The sequence below is a fragment of the Lolium rigidum genome, chromosome 6 (genome assembly GCF_022539505.1).
Source record: "Lolium rigidum isolate FL_2022 chromosome 6, APGP_CSIRO_Lrig_0.1, whole genome shotgun sequence".
NCBI classification, from domain to species: Eukaryota; Viridiplantae; Streptophyta; class Magnoliopsida; order Poales; family Poaceae; genus Lolium; species Lolium rigidum.
In genome coordinates this window covers 248,353,733-248,371,573 of record NC_061513.1, presented here as the reverse complement: position 1 = coordinate 248,371,573, position 17,841 = coordinate 248,353,733, and positions in this window count along the sequence as shown.

Genomic DNA, 17,841 nt, shown 5'->3' with positions numbered 1-17,841 from the left:
AACCTGAAGGAGTGGGAAGAGTGTTTGCCGCATGTCGAGTTTGCTTACAACATGGCGGTACATTCTACCACGGAGCTATGTCCTTTTGAGGTGGTGTATGGTTTTAAACTCATTACTCCACTTGACTTGTTGCCTTTGCCTATACATGAGAGAGTTAATATGGAGGCATCCAAGAGGGCAGATTTTGTGCGAAAGATCCATGTGAAGACTAAAGAGTTGATAGAGAAGAAAGGCAAGAGCAATGCTGCAAGGATGAATAAGAAGCGCAAAGAGATGTTGTTCAAGCCTGGTGATATGGTCTGGGTACATTTTCGCAAGGATAGGTTCCCGAAGCTGCGGAAGTCTAAGTTGAAGCCTCGTGGTGCTGGTCCTTACAAAGTGCTTGCCAAGATCAATGATAATGCATACTCAATAGATCTTCCAGTTGATGAGTTTGGTGTCAGTAATTCTTTCAATGTTGCTGATTTGACACCATATGACGGAGAAGACCTTGGAGCGTCGGGGTCAACGCCTTTTGAAGGGGGGGAGATGATGAGGACATCCCTACTACACCACTACCTCCGTCATTGATAAATGAAGATGAACCTGCTGTAGAGCTCAAGTCCAATGAAGTTCGGATTGGACCAATTACAAGGGCTCGTGCGAAGCTACTTAAACAACAGGTGAACTTGTTTCTAAACGGTACTTTGATTGATGAGAACTTTATGCTGCCTAAGTCCTATTACTTATGTATCATCAGGTATCAAGAGACGAGCATCGCACGAGGAGAAGAGGAGCAGCTGGACATGAAGACGGACGTCAAGATGGACGTGAAGTTGGACATGGAGCTGGACATGAAGATATCTCATGGACGCGCGAGGGAGGAGCGGGAGGCATGCGCGAGAGGAGAAAAAGACGTCCAGGCCGGTCCAGCACCCGGTCCGACCGGCCGCCAGACCGGCCAACCCGGTCACTGACCCGGTCGACCGGGCGCCAACCGGACGCGATTTATCGTACCGGATGAAAACCGGAAAACCTCGCAACTATCCGGTTGCCGCCCGGTTGACCGGACCCCAGACCGGCCGACCCGGTTGCCGCCCGGTAGACCGGACCCCAGACCGGCCGATCCGGTCCCTGGCCCGGTTGACCGGATTCCAGACCGGATTCGTCCGAGTCTGTCTCGACCAGATCTATTCTGGATCGGTTATTTTTGTATCTTTTCGACCAGAACTCGTCCCGGACGCCTATATAAGTGCCCAGGACGCCCCCTAGCTGCTTTAGACCACGTTTAAGATAAACCCTAGTTCTTAGTTGTTTGCTCTAGCAAAACTATTGAATCCCTACACCATATTGCTTGAATATTGTGTAGATCCTGAAAAAGTCTTGTGTGTTCTGCTGTTCCATTGGGAATTAGACGGTTGCAACTTACCGCTTCGTGGTCGGCGGCTACGTGCGCAAGTGTGTGGAGTTGTGAATATCTTGCAGGGTTGAGAGCTGTTGCATTGGCGACAGGGACCAATCGAGAGATCTCGTTGCGTCATACAAGTTATCATCCACTTCATCGTCGTGTATCTCCGCTGACATCACCCCGTGATCATCATCACCATCGTTGCTTACTGAGAAGATCGGGCCACCCCTTATCACCAGGGTACCGAAGGAGGCTGGAAGGTTTTTAATGAGGCGGCTTGCTTACCTGATATAATATATTTGTGTTCAAAAAAATACGCAATGTTGAAAACAAAAAAGAATTTAACTAGTGCGACCTAGCAACTAATATTTCATCTTTATAATATTTCTTGCTAATTAAAATTTAAATAGTAATTAAATATGTTACCATGAAACAACACCTAGTACGATGGTGAAAAACCATCACGTAAGTGTTAGGAATTCATCTCTTCAATAAACAAACACAAATCATTGGCTCTTCTTTGTCTAGGAAAAAATCCTAGTACATGACATCTCTAAAACAATACATGCCCTTGTAGTTGCTTCTACCGGCAAAGGTTTGGGGGCAGCGATGGAGCTTGTACCGAGTACATGCCAATTCTGTTCTTTAAACATAACTATAATATTCTTTGACATATATTTGTGTTTACGCGGGTGAAACTTCGACACCATTTCGAAAAAAAACTCAGAAGTCATAAAACATGAATTCAGGGATGTTTTCTGAAACTTTGAAAACTATATATATATATATTTGCTAGTTTTTCTAGAGATAACAAGGAGATAATCCATTGTTGTGTACATATTCCTGTTATCTCTAGTTGACGTTAAAAACTAAGGAAGGGGACTATATTTTCAATCATTCTAGATCACTTACGAAACCACCCGTGGAAGGACATCACTTTCATTGTTGTTGTGCTGGTCCTCTATTATTCCCAAGTGGGAGCTAATGTTATATTTATCTACACTTGCCATGCCTCTTCCTAGAAAAAGTTCTGCAGCTCTGTTTTCTCATGAATTATCCAATATGTTTTATTTATTTTTCATTGTTATTCTCGGTTCGTCTCACCAAGACAACAATGGTGACGCTGACGCCCACACAAAAGAATCGACATGGAGAGTTATGTATAAATAAATAACCTCTGTAGCTACTAGTCTAGGTTACTTAGACTAGTAACATATATCATGTTACTAGTCTAGGTTACTACCTTCATAGTGGGTAGTAACTTATATGTGGTGTCATGCATTATATCATTTATTATGTTGTAGACTCATCATGCCTTGAGGTGTGTGATGTTATGGTAACATAACTAGTTATCACCTCACTCTCTTTCTTCATTTATTAGCATGCCATGTCACCAAAATGCCTTAAGATGTGTGATGTTACTAGCTATATTACTCCCACTATGAGCAGTCTTAGTGAGCTGTAGGTCCTATGACTCGATGGAGAGATCTTATGTACATTATCATTATTATTAACATTCAACACACGGTTGCAAGATACATACTATTTAAATTTATCGACAAGGACAAAGGTAAGAAAGTCAACGACATTTATCGACTCATGTAATTAATGAGTATCTTGTTTTCCACCTTTAGTTTCATGTAAATTTTTGTTGCTTTGTTTTTTCCGTACATTGGAATGTCACGCATAAGTTAGAAGATATTTATTTGCAAGAAAAGGTAAGATGCAATGCGCCGCAATTTGTTTTAGACAGAAATAGTGACACAAATCCAAAAGATGCACACAGTTTTTTATGCCCTTAGATATAGCTATGATTTGGATTGCGGTGAATTATTACAATCTTGTTGGCTGTGATTAGTTTTTTCATATAGTTTTCTTTGGTTACTTGCTTTTGGTACAATCTGCAAAACCTTACCTATAAAGATTTTGTTTGTTTAACTGGTGTTTTGCCTAGCGAAATTAAAAGTAGAAGAGACCTGTCTAACTATGAAGACAGTGCAGTATTTCTTGTGTTGGTTTATGTTAGGAGTTAATTAGTACCCCCTCCGTTCCATAATTTTTGTCGTAAATTCAGATGTATCTAGACATTTTTGTGAATAGATACATCCGAATCCACGACAAGAATTATGAAACACATGGTGTACATCACTTTATTTTCTCATGACCTGATTATAACTTTGCAAGTCTTTCACCCCGCGATGGAAGACGCAGTTGGCTATTCACGGCCCCTACTATACGGGTTTAACTACGGCTTTTACTTATAGCATGGAAGTACAACAATATTAATTTCTACATGCCCAGTCCATATACTTTCGCTATTTGTTGTCAAAGTTATTAAACACATCATCTATACCAATGTGCCTTACATTTTCTGAAGGAGGGAGTAGATCTTCATAAGAATCTCGTGTTTCTGACCACTCTCCAGCAGTTCCTAAAATAACGCTGGTCTGTTTCAGGTTTGATTATCAAGCAACTTTAGTTTGGTCTTTTGGCATATTCCCAGTGCCTCGGCATCTCGTGTGCCTTCTCGTGAGCGCGCGCTTCTAGTTGAGAAACCATCGGCGAAGAGGGCTTCAGACTTTTGAGACAGCTAGCGCTGCTCTCGTTGATGGTTCACATTCTTGTTCTTGTTTGTTTGCATTGGCGTCTATACACCGGTACCGGTGAATTCCTTTCTGCGTGGCGCCTGAACAGCCGTCGCTTGTCGTCCAAAGTGCAGGTGCGTCACGGGGCGTCGCACCCGCACGCACCATGTCGCTGGCGGCGCCGGCTGGCGCCTTCTCTGCCGTGGAGGACCAACCGATTTGGTTGGCCGGCCAGCCGGCCGGCCGGCGGGCACGCTGCACGCAGCTTTTATTTGGTGCCGTTCGTTCAACTGCATGCGTGCGCAGTTTCAGTCACGTTTTTTTTTTTTACAGATATCGTTCATCAGCGGATGCTAGTTTCCTTACGAAATTCAAAGGAGGAAGCTTTCATCGTGTATATAAATGAACCAGTGATTGTACTTGAAATGACTAGTTTCCTTTGAAATTTATTTTGGACAAATAAGAACCATGACAGATAAGAACCCGTTCGAAACCTCTTCGCGCTTCAACTGACAACCATGACAGATGAGGGCACGTACATTGATTTAGACAGCTGCGTAATACTACTTCATGTCATATATAGAAAATGATACAATGGTCTGTTTGTCTATTTCAGACGCCTTTTATACAACAATAAAAATGTTGTGTGTAACATGTCTGTAAAAAGCATATATACTATCTAGAATTTTACAGACAGCTTCCCTCTCTCTTCTCGTTCTCTTTTCTCCACATCACCAAGATTATCTATAACTATCCCATACAGACACCGTTTGATAATTATCTATAACTATCCCATACAGACAGTCATCACCATTGTACATGCTCTAAGAACCCGTTTGGAACCTCTTCGCTCCTCAGCTGCCGCTCCCGCATCGGAGGGCATTTTTTCAATAAAAAAATATATATTAATATCGCAAAATAGTAATTACACCTAACCTCCGCAACAACGTCATATCCTAATGGTAGTATGGATGCACACGGATAAAAAGAGGATAAAAAGGAAAAGTTCCGCTATAATCTTCTAGTTTCAAAAGCGATGAGCGATATCTGAAGTCCAAGTTCTCCAATGGTGGTGTTTGCTCACGTAAGCACAAACACCGCCATTGCAACACCTGAAGTCCAAGTTCTCCAAAAACGATGCTTTTAGGAAGAAAACAGTGCACAAACATCGTCATCATCTGATCAAAGATTTCAAGTTTTCACCTTGAAGAAAGTCCACGTTATCAAAACAATGTCTACAACAAGATTATTGTCGGGTGCAACCAGTTAAGAATAGATCTTAGTTTTTCACCCTAAAACATAGGACATTGAACTTCTCCTGTGATGGGGCCCTCACTCATTATGCCCCTGCTATGGAGCCCGAAACACCAACCAATTTCACCATCAACGCAAAGCCCCGAACCACCATCACTAGTCCTCAAAACTCGCCTTCCATCTCGTTCTCCGCCTCTGACTTCACCATCGAACCAAAAAGACGTGTCCCATGATGGCAACAAATAGAAAAGCTTCGCGCCGCTACTTCTGAAACCAAACGGTCGGAAATAAACATGGGAACGCTGAAGGGAGTTCGCCGACAAAGCCTTTCAGAACTCGACACTCCGGCCAGATCAAGGAGACAAGCATCCAGTAGACCTTTGTCTTGATACGAGAGGAGCCCTGGGACTGTCACCTTTATTCTTCGATGCGAACGAACATGCCCCCACTCCACCATCTGCCGCCGCCTAACGGTGACGAATGAGGTTCAGAACCTCCATCGCAGTAAGAAACGTCATGCTCACTAGCGACATATGAGCAATGAGCAACGCGATGCCCACCGTCGTCGCTTAGCTAGCCATCACCCCTAGGGCCGACACGAGATACGTGCAGCAGCCACGACCCACGTGTGTCCCAGATCGGGCTAGCGCGACCCAGATCAAACTAGCACGCTGCCCATTTCGGGCCCGCCCGGCTGGTCGCCGGTGATCCCGTCGCTAACGCATCGCCGTGTCCATCGCCGAGAGCGACACCACCGTGCACCCACCAAAGTTTCACCTCCGCGTGGAGAGGATGCACCCAATGCGCCTCCTAGCCCTCCGCCTTAGGCTACCGGGCGCTGCCACCACTACCGGCGGTGGCAGCGGCTAGGAGAACCATGTGAGGGAGGTCTGATACTGGGGTTATTGCCCTCCGAAGCCGCCGCCGTGCGGGCCCGAGAGGAGGGAGGGGATGGCCCGGGAGGAGCTCATTTACACGGAGCGGGGGAATCCGAGATTTACGTGACTTCGCGGATTTGATGGAGTGGTGACATTCCGAAAGGGCAGTGAATCTTCTGGAAAATTACACTTGCTCAAAATTTTCGCCTAAGCGCTCACGGATCTGGAGTTGCATTGCTATGTCTGCAAAGCAAATGTGTTGCATTGATCGTCGTCGACGCCGCGCCGGTCGGTAGCAATGCCGAACACTAAAAAAGCACCGCCTGCTCCACCTGCAGACGCCAAAATCATGGACGCTCCTCCTAGTCCACCAGAGCGCGGCGCACGGCCCTCGCGCGCGCGAACGACGTGACGAGCAAGGTACATCGACCACCCTCGTAGCTCCCGTCAAATCTGGCGATGAGCTCGAGCCATGCCGATGCCAGCCAGTCCAAGAAAAGCGTCTCCTCGTTTACAATCAGAAAAGAAAAAAAGCGCCTCCTTTCCGGCCGTCTCTCGGCCGCTTTTTCCAGGGCGGCTCGAGGTTTGTTTAAGGGCAACAATGGCCGCAAGAGGATGACTCGCGCACACGGGGATTTCTCGCGAACAGACGGCGCCCGATTGAGTAGCAACTCGCCATCACTGCCACGGCACGGGCGTGAGCCGTCCGCCGTCCACGCCGGCCCGCCCACCCGTGCGCGCGCGCGCACCGCGCCTGCCAACTGCTCGACCGAACCGGGTCCTAATTTCGTCCTCATGCCACAGGCCACAGCACGCCCGCCGATCGGTGGCTGGCTGAGCTTCGCCCCTCGTGATTAACTTACCGAACTCTCCGCCTGATATTTCCTATGGCCAATGGCGCCACTGCCCAGGACAGCACTATAAAAGGCGAGCGGCTCGACCATTTCGTTACCTAGCTAGCTCAGATCGAACTATCGATTCGATCCAAGGCAGCAAGGCACCACAGTCCACTAGCCGCGTACAAGGCTTCCTATCCAGCTAGACCCCAATCGAGGTGGTGGCCATGGAGATGATGGCGGCGAACGGCGGCGTGGAGCGGGAGCAGCAGGGCGTGGGGCGCCGCTTCCAGATGCCGCTGCACTACCCGAGGTACACCAGGGAGAACTACGAGGTCATGCCCGAGTGGCAGCTCGACCGCCTCCTCTCCAACTACGGCCTCCCCGTCCAAGGCACCCTCCACCACAAGCGCAGCTTCGCCATCGGATCCTTTCTCTGGGGCGCCGGCGGCAACTGACGATTTCGTCTACCTACCCGCCGTCAGCTAGCGCACCTACGATGAACCTGAGAAACAGAGAGAGATGATGCACTGTATCCGTATATAGAGAAATCTGCTGCTCTGTACCTAGTAGAAGCTAGCTTGGATCTAGTAATTTCTTTTGCAGAGAAATGTAATCTGGTAATTCCTATATTTATCTACTACGACGTGTGAGTAACATGTTTATGCTGATTTTAGACGAGAAAATATTTTGAACTTTTGATATAGCTAGTGGTGAGTGCCGTATAACTGATGATGGAGTTGATTAACTTTGAGATATGTTTGTATTTGTATAACCATATTTAGGCTTGTATCGTTCACCAACAAGCACTACGAACATGAAAGGATCTGTACGAGGAACTTTAAGGTCTGAGAGAAGGGGATCCCCCATCACCCATGTTGATTAACATGATAGCTGATGTGCTGACAATATATCCTCGCCGCGCTCTAAAGAGGATGGCCATGTCTTAGGAGTTCTCATACCCTACCTCATGGAAGAGGGGCATCTATTCTCAATTACTCCCTCTGTTTGAAAGTATAAGTTATGAGGGCTAATTTGATAAGATCAAGAAAATCCATAACTCACCTAGTTAATTACTGCATGCAAAAATAGTTTGCATACATGATAAAAGAGAGAGCAAAAAGAGGATATACATTGGGGGAGAGAGGATAATAAATGACCTATATATATGATAGTTCCTAACAATTTAAAAAAGCTCTCATATATACCTTATAATCCCGAACCAAGGGAGTACACAGATGACACTATACTTTAGATGGAACGTGGCATAGTGAGAGGATATGTTACCCCGATTAGAAATAAAAAGTAGTCCCTCCATGCAGACATTGCAGAAAATTGGTATGAGCATGAGTTCATTGCAACTGGATTGAAAAGTCTAAAGAAATGTCGGATTGAAGAGAGTTATAAAATATCAAAACAATATATACAACATCCTTTCAGAAATGGATGATGTTGCAGTAAACTTGTGGTCAAAGTTCTCTAATTTGATTATCAACATATAAATATAGAATTTATTAATAAAATATATTAAATTACTAAATTTATGCAAGTAAATACTTCTTAATTATAACTAAAGTAAGAATGTTTTCATTTAATTTTTATTAATTTAAAAACAAAATCAAAGTAGCATTTTGGAAATACGCATGTTTAAATTGTCATGTATTAGAAAAGAAAGAAAGTAAATGAGAGGAACAAATATCGAGGCAAAGGAAAAGCAACCAAATACTAAGGATTGACTTACATGTTATAACCAGGACACTTTATTTTTTTTCTCTATGATGATTTTTTTGTTCAATTCGCAGTATCATGCAAACATTAGTTTGCCTTCAACCAAATTGTACACATGTTTGGAGTGTACATACGTTACCAAGGATAGACAAGCTAAACGTACACCTCACATATTGATCTGAAATAATACAAGGCTAAGGGCTAGTTCACGCCCATAACTTTAATTGATATACCAACATGGAAACATGCACAAACTACAAGATCATTCATACCATGTTTTTGTATAAAATGTATGACTTTCCCATTGATTAAAAGATAATTAAAATATTCCGTGCTTGTTAGTTACTATTATATTAATCATAACATTTTTTGCAAAAAATATCTGCTAATATATCAATATTTTTTGTATTGTATAATGTGAAGATTTGTGAAACTATAAATTTATTATCATACACTTTTGACACACCAATATGATACCGTGTATTGCGAGGGCCACCATGCTAGTTTGCTATCAAAAAATGCTACATGTATTTTTCATGACAAATTTTCAAAATCTAGAGATTAGATCGATGTTGGAATAAATGTTCTCACTTAATTATTTAGGCACGGCTCACAACAAAATCGAGAAACATGTAGAGTTAGATATTTGTAGCAATTTTCCCTATAGTTAAGATATCTTGTGTTGCGGAGTTTCGATGGTTATCCCTTGACACTAACTTAACGGGTTGTGTATATATATAAATCGTGGTGTCAACCTCTCCTTGTATAGTAAGTGAGCTGTTAAGCATGCGAGTTATGTCCAGGGGAAGATCATAGGCAGAGTGATATAGGTACAATGAGAGTAAATTTTGTTACAACTAGGTGAATCCCCTTTTCATTATTTGTTCAACGGAGATACAAAGTCATTTCAAGTGGGTTCAGAAAGAAGATAAAAAGTTAGCACACTAAAAGAAACATGTTTGTCATGTTCACTCATGAACATTCCCTACGGGGAAAAACCTATTAGCACTATAACTCAAATGAAGAGGTCAGTAACACAATTGTTACACACAAGTAGTGTGATTGTCTTGTCAATGATAATTAAAAGCGGTCTCGTGTGTGTAAGCGTGATTCCTCTAGTATAGCAATAAACCATGTACTTATAGTGCTTAATAATTCAAGTGTATATGCAATAACTCATTATCTTTCTCATAATCTAAAAAACATAAGAAAAGTGAAAAAAATCAAGTCTTGACCATATAATACAAAAAACAAGCAAAATTAGAATTTAAGTTTGATTTTAGTAATACCTAGGATAATATACGTTTGTACATACTAATTGGAACATGCTTTCCTATATGATATAATGATATATGCACAACTATAGGAACTTAGGCAGGGAAGAAAAATTTCTAGGTCAGACCGCATAGTTCATACAAAAAAAGTGGAGTGCCAGTGAATGATTATTGTGCTAATAAAATTGTAAGGCATAGTTCTAAAATTTGTTGTAATGAAACTCATATTACTATAGAATGTCATAAATGTGTTGTTTAAATTTGCAAGTAGGCTATGATAAATAAATGATTTCAACAAAAGCCTACACTAATTGGTGAGGGACACACAAATGTAGAATTGTACTCACCGTTATTCACACCACCAACAAATTCAAGAATGCATGGATTTGGACCATTGGTAGGAGGCAAACCATAACGCTTCGTTTGGATGTTTGATTTGGGGTTAGGTATTGGATATTCGGGAGGGATTAGGGCCGAATTCAAGAATTGTACATGTTTGGATGGTCAAGGTATTCGGTGTACGTATTGGGGCTTAATATTGAGGTGTCTACTTTTTTGCATGCGAGGGGTTTTCCCGAATGTTTAGCCTCAGGCCTCGACATCGCTCCATACTCGGTACTGCCGAACCGGTATCGTCGTCTCCGCTCGTATCGATCTCATCACAAGAGGTACTCCCATCTCCCGAGCGCCGCCTCCACCTCCCCCGCCCCCTTCCTCATCCCCCGCAAGCGAGGCGGGACACCGTCGCGCCCGTCTAACCACCATCGCTGGCGCTTTGTTTCCCTCACGCTGACCCGGTTCCTCTGTGCAGGAACCCTAGACTGACGTCGCGAGGACCAGAGAACGAGGCGATGAGCAGTGATCAGCCGGCGTCCGGCGCAGGTACCCCGCCGCCCGCCTCTGTACCCTCTATTCCCGTCCGCCCCGCCATCCCCTTCCCTCTCTTGCCATCCATTGGTGTCCCGATTTCCTGTGTTCTAATTTTTGTGCCATACGTACTCTATCAATGTGTTTGATAGGCTGCTGTTTGAGGATCACTAACGTACTGGCTAGTCAATATATGGCCGCTGTTTGCTGTTACCTGTCAAAGTGCTACATGTAATACTTTGCAAAATTGACAGGCTGCTGATGTTTGATGTTCCCTGTGAACGCACTACTGAATATGGCTGCAGCTAGATGTTTCCTGTTTCTTACATATCGTAGGAAAACAAAAGAAGAAAGAGGAGAAGGATTGTGTTGTTCAAACAATACTTTGAATCGGCTCTTCTTGCAATGGCATATCTGAGTACACAAAGGGGGCCGAGGGACTTAGGGAGCTTTACTGATGATGATCATAAACAGACTCTTAGAAAGTATCTGTTGAAAGATATGTATGATGGGGCTGAAGTTGCATGCTATGATCAGCTCCAGCTAACAAAAAGAAACTTTCATGATTTGTGCGCTATGTTGCGTGACAAGTGTGGTTTACGTGATAGTGTGTATGTGACCGTGGAAGAAAATGTTGCCATGTTCTTGCTTGTTGTTGGTCATGGTTTGAAAATGAGGTTGTTGCGAGGTCAGTACAAGAGGTCTTTATGGACTATTAGTTCACACTTTTCTACTGTGTTGACGGCTATTTTATCTCTCCATGGGGAGTTCGTTAAGCTGCCTGATCCTTCCGTTCGACCTCCCAATGATTACAAATGGAAATGGTTTGGAATGCAGTTGGAGCATTAGATGGTTACCATATTGATGTTTGTGTTAATGTGGCTGACCAAGGACGGTATAGAAATAGAAAACAAGCTATCAGCACTAATGTACTCAGTGTAGTTGACTGGAATATAAATTTTTTGTATGCCTTGCCTGGCTGGGAGGGGTCGGCTTCTGACTCGAGAGTCCTAAAAGGCGCAATGAGAAAAACTCGTCAAGATGCGTTTGCTGTTCCTGCTGGTACTACTCTTTCTTTTGGTAATTTGTTTGTATTTCCTTCTGTCCTTGGCTAACTTACTTGTTTGTTTGACTATTGAAAATATTACTTAGCCGATGCTGGTTACACCAATGGACCTGGATTTCTTACTCCATTTAGATCCACTCGGTATCACTCGAAAGAGTGGGCATCAAGTGCACAAAAATCAAAAACACCGGAGGAATTGTATAACTTGCGTCACTCTCGTGCTAGAAATGTAGTAGAGAGAACTTTTGGCTTGTGGAAGAAAAAGTGGGCTATCTTACGTTCTCCAAGCTTCTTTAACATAGAGGATCCAGATGCAATAAAATGAAAGTGGGCTATCTGTATAATTTACTCAAAGGACCATGCCAACGGTCATGGTGCTAGGACAGGCGCTGAGACCGCAAATGACACTGAGACGGAGGTGGTAGCACCAGATCAAGAAACCAATAATATCTCTCCAGATTTACCTGGTCAACACCAAAGAGGCCACGTACAGGTGAAGCAATTTTGTGCATGCTAGAAGACATGAGGACGTCTTCACTGAAGCAATCAAGTCTACCGAGCCATTACCAATGCCCGAGGTTACTCCTCCTTCTACGATACTTGCTGCACTAGAAGACATACCTGACTTCTCTAAAACAGACAATCTGAGAGCTTATGGGAAGCTAGTCCGTACTGAGCGTTTATTCCATGCACTTATGGAGCTTCCCCTGGAGTATAGGAAGGAATGGCTGCAGATGCTCGACTGATTCGTATCACATGCATTTTCTATCGTGAGAACTTAATATTGCGTATGAGACTATGTATTGTGTATGTCTAGGACTTGGTGTTATCTTCTCGTTATCGTTTACTATCGAACATGGTATTATGGAGCTATCAATCTATTTGGACAAAATTAAGCTTTGTTTTTTTATTATTAATATTTTATTTGCTCGGTATTATATCGTCACGAGTAGTAAACTGTTCTGTTGTTGTACATAGTTTACATGTATGTACTAATATGCATGGTACTGTTCAAAATCTGATACGATAACAATTCACCACTTTGATCATCCAAACGACATTTGGTATTCGACCTCAATATCTAGTCTGAGTACTGAATATCTAACACATCCAAACATAAATATTGATATTTGATCTCAATATCAATATCCTGGATATTGGATATTGAACCCAATATAATGCCTAGCTCCCCAAATCAAACATCCAAACGAAGCGTAAAAGCTATTGGATCAAGCTATAGTAGCATTGAGGGATTCTAAAGAGGAGAACATGGAGGTTAGAGGCTATCTGGAAACACTAATGGCCAAGAGTCAACAACTAGAAGATAAGGTTAATTACTTGATGGCATGTCGAGGAAAAAAACAAAGCGAAGAGATGAACATGCAAAGTTAATGCATCAAAATCCAGATGTAGCAACATACAAGTGATCAACAATAGATGAAAGAACAACATTAGACAAAAAAAAGTCAAGGCAACATCTAGACAAACATCAGTCAAGATAAGACCAATGAATACAACATCAAGCCAAGCATCAGTAGCAACTTCGGCAGTCAAGGAAATGGTGTTAGGAAAATTTTGCCACCAAATAAAACAACAGTAACAACCAAAGAGGTAATAAATTCAATAGAATCCAAAGAAATTGAAGAAGTCATATCAAAACAAGCCTGCCAGGAAATCCAAAAAAAAACAAGAAAAAGTAAAAGAAGACATGCTAAAGCAATAGAGTCACAACAAACTAAACCGGTCCAAGGAATACAAGCCAAGAAGAAAGCCAAGAAACAACAAAAATAACAAATAACAAAATACAAAAGAAAAGGAATCTCAATGAACTTAGTGATGATGTAGTGATTACTTTAGCAACTAGAATACATAAACCAACATGCTCTTACAGAAATAGAAATATGCCATCAGACAATACAAAATTAGTTAATGTAAAAGGCAAGAAGTTGGAAGAGAACATTGCAGCTAAGGAGGTTGAGTTTCACACTAGAAGGCGATACATTGATGAACAAAATGTTTGGTTAAAGAGCAAGGAATCCACTAAAGGTTAGTTTTCTACATCAATAGATGAAGTTACCCGGTAATTCATATCCTTGGTACAACATATTTTGTTGTTTAACCTCCTGGGAGATAAGATGAAGATACACACTTCATAATATTGATCATCAATTAAGCATACCGATGTTGCTTCTTCACAATGTAGGGAAATAAATCATAACTGGTGTGGCAGTGGGTTTGACTTTGCAAAACAACTTGCAATTGGTAGCATTGAGGACAATACATGAAATTGAAAATGAGGATTTTTCGAAATTCTAGTAAACATTGTATTCAAGAAAACAACTGCCCTGCCAAGACCTAAAGGAAAAAATGGTTCAAATAGGAGACAATGAGACATAATGCATCACCCGGCCAAGAAAAATGTAGGTCACATTGTTTCTTTCATGTATTTTTCATTGTTGCCTCTACTATGTTTCCTCTACACTACTTGTAAAATATTGAATCAAATCAAACTTTTGTAGTTTCCTATACATATGGCTATCTCCAAGCATTTTCCTATACTTTTTCATGTAAAGAAACATAAATGAGAAAACATTATCCTTGAGTGAGATGTGTTCATGTTAGTGGAATTTTTTTTTCCAGATGATCATTAGCATCTTAGATAATAACACTATCATTTTATACTTCATAGTGTTGTTATGTTACTCCATTTGTGATGATGGATACTGTAATGTGTAACCACTGTGGTTATCTTATGTGATGAATATTGTGATGATCCATCCGTTGATTTTTTTAGGGATTCAAATTAGTACTTGTAATTGTATTTTTGGATATTCAAACATGTTGCATGTAATTATATTTAGGGCATTTATGTGAGTTACCACTAAAAGGCTTTTGGGGCATCTTATAAAATTTGGGGAATTTTGTCGAGTTGCCTCTGAATGGATTTTAGGGCATCTTATGAAACTGTCTCTTTGGGACATTTTATTGAGTTGCCTCTAATTGTGTTTAGAGACTCGTCTCAAAGTGTCTCTAAATTTTTTTAGAGGCACATCTTAAAATGGTCCTAATTATCTTTTGGGACATATCTCAAAGTGCCCCTAAATATATTTTGGGACGTATCTCAACATGTTTCTAAAATCTTCAGAGGCACATCTCAAAGTGTCTTTGAATACCTTTAGAGCATCTTCACCGGCGCCCCCCATAGCGGCCCCGATAGCGATTTGGGGGTCGGGAGCGAAAACGGGCTCACACCGGCGCGCCCCAAATAGCGCCGGCGATTTTTCGAGCCCAATAGAAGCGCCGGTAACCCCGTGCCGGCCCCTCGGCGAAGGGCACGAACCGGCACGTCGGCGCCTCGCGACGCGGAAAACTTTGGGCGTAGGAAGTTGCGGTGACCCTGCATACCACTGCATGTTGTAGTATGCTAGTCGTTGATATAACATTCACGAAGTACCATTCCGCAAATATTACATCCCTCAGAGTAGTACAACAGAACATAGCAGGTCCATAACTCATTGGCGTTAATGAGCGCCACGCTCCCCGCCTCCTCCAGCCTATAAAGGGGCGCTCTCGCATCGTCCTCCACACAAACCCTAGCGCCTCTCTCCCCAATCCTAGCCACCACCTTCTGTGACGACACCTTGTCGTGAGGCCATATCTCTCCAATTGGTATTGTTCGAGATGTGGAAGTTCTATGTGGTAAGATTAAATATCCTGCTGACTTTTTGGTACTTGGTTCTGCCGCTAGTGAATATTGTCCTATCATTTTTGGTAGACCTTTTCTAAATACTTGTGGAGCTATTATAGATTGCAAGAAAGAGAAAATTTTGACAAAATTTGCTGGTGAATCTTATGAGTTTAACTTTTCTAAATTTACCAAAACTCCTTATAAAATTGATCCGCCTAATGATGATTTTAAAATGGAACAGTGTGCATCTATTGTTCTTGTTCCTAATAATCCCTTGCAACAACATTTGGAGAATAGCGCGAGTGAAGTTTTTAGGAAAGAAAGAGATGAGCTTGATGAAATTTTTCTTCGCCAACCTATTCTTAAGCATGATTTACCGGTGGAAGATCTGGGTACAACACCGCCACCAAAGGAAGATCCTGTCTTTGATTTAAAACCATTGCCTGATAATCTTAAATATGCTCATATTGATGATAAGAAAATATATCCTGTTATTATTAGTTCTAAGCTTTCAGAGTTTGAAGAAGAAAGGCTATTGGAAATACTGAAGAAGCACCGAGGAGCTATTGGCTACACTCTTGATGACTTGAAGGGGATTTCTCCCTCTATTTGCCAACACGCCATTAATATGGAAGATGATGCGAAGCCTGTTGTTGAACCTCAGCGTCGTCTAATTCCAAGATGAAGGATGTGGTAAGAAATGAGGTATTAAGACTTCTTGAAGCTGGTATTATATATCCTATTGCTGATAGTAGATGGGTTAGTCCTATGCATTGTGTTCCTAAGAAAGGAGGAATGACTGTTGTGCCTAATGATAATGATGAGCTCATACCTCAAAGAGTAGTTGTAGGGTATAGAATGTGCATTGATTATCGAAAAGTTAATAAAGTTACTAAAAAAGATCATTACCCTTTGCCTTTTATTGATCAAATGTTAGAAAGGTTATCTAAACATACTCATTTTTTCTTTCTTGATGGTTATTCTGGGTTTTCACAAATTGCTGTTAAAACTAAGGATCAAGAGAAAACCACTTTCACTTGTCCCTATGGAACTTATGCTTATAGACGTATGCCTTTTGGTTTATGTAATGCTCCTGCTACTTTTCAAAGATGCATGTCTGCTATTTTTCATGGCTTTTGCGAGAGTATTGTAGAGGTATTCATGGACGATTTTTCCGTCTATGGGAATTCTTTTGATAATTGCTTGCGGAACCTTGATAAAGTTTTGCAGAGATGTGAAGAAACTAACCTTGTTCTTAATTGGGAGAAATGCCACTTTATGGTTAATGAAGGAATTGTATTGGGACATAAAATTTCCGAGAGAGGTATTGAAGTTGATAGAGCTAAAGTTGAAGCAATTGAGAAGATGCCCTATCCTAGGGATGTTAAAGGTATTCGTAGTGTTCTTGGTCATCGTTGGGTTTTATAGGAGGTTTATTAAAGATTTCTCCAAGATTTCAAAGCCTCTTACTAATCTTCTTCAAAAAGATGTACCTTTTGTTTTTGATGATGATTGTAAGGAAGCTTTTGAAACTCTAAAGAAAGCCTTAACAAGCTTGCTCCTATAGTTGAACCCCCGATTGGAATTTACCATTTGAAATTTTGTGTGATGCTAGTGATTTTGCTGTAGGCGCTGTTCTTGGACAGCGGGTAAACAAAAAATTGAATGTTATTCATTATGCTAGTAAAACTCTTGATGCTGCTCAAAGAAATTATGCTACTACTGAAAAGGAATTGTTAGATGTAGTCTTTGCTTGTGATAAGTTTAGATCTTATATTGTTGATTCAAAAGTTACTATACATACTGATCATGCTGCAATTAGATACCTTATGCAAAAGAAGGATGCTAAGCCAAGGCTTATTAGATGGGTACTTCTGTTGCAAGAATTTGATTTACATATTGTAGATAGGAAAGGTGCTGATAATCCTGTTGCGGATAATTTGTCTAGATTGGAAAATATTGCTTATGATCCTGTTCATGTTAATGATAGTTTTCCAAATGAACAATTGGCTGTAATAAAGGTGAGCTCACGAGACAGTCCTTGGTATGCTGATTATGCTAACTTTATTGTTTCCAAGTACTTGCCTCCAACCTTTTCAGCTCAGCAAAGGAGGAAATTCTTTTATGACTTGAGGCATTATTTCTGGATGACCCACACTTATATAAAGAAGGAGTGGATGGTATTCGCGAAGATGTGTTCCCGAATATGAACAACAAGAGATATTGAGTAAATGTCATGGTAGTGCTTATGGAGGACATCACGCCGGAGATAGAACCG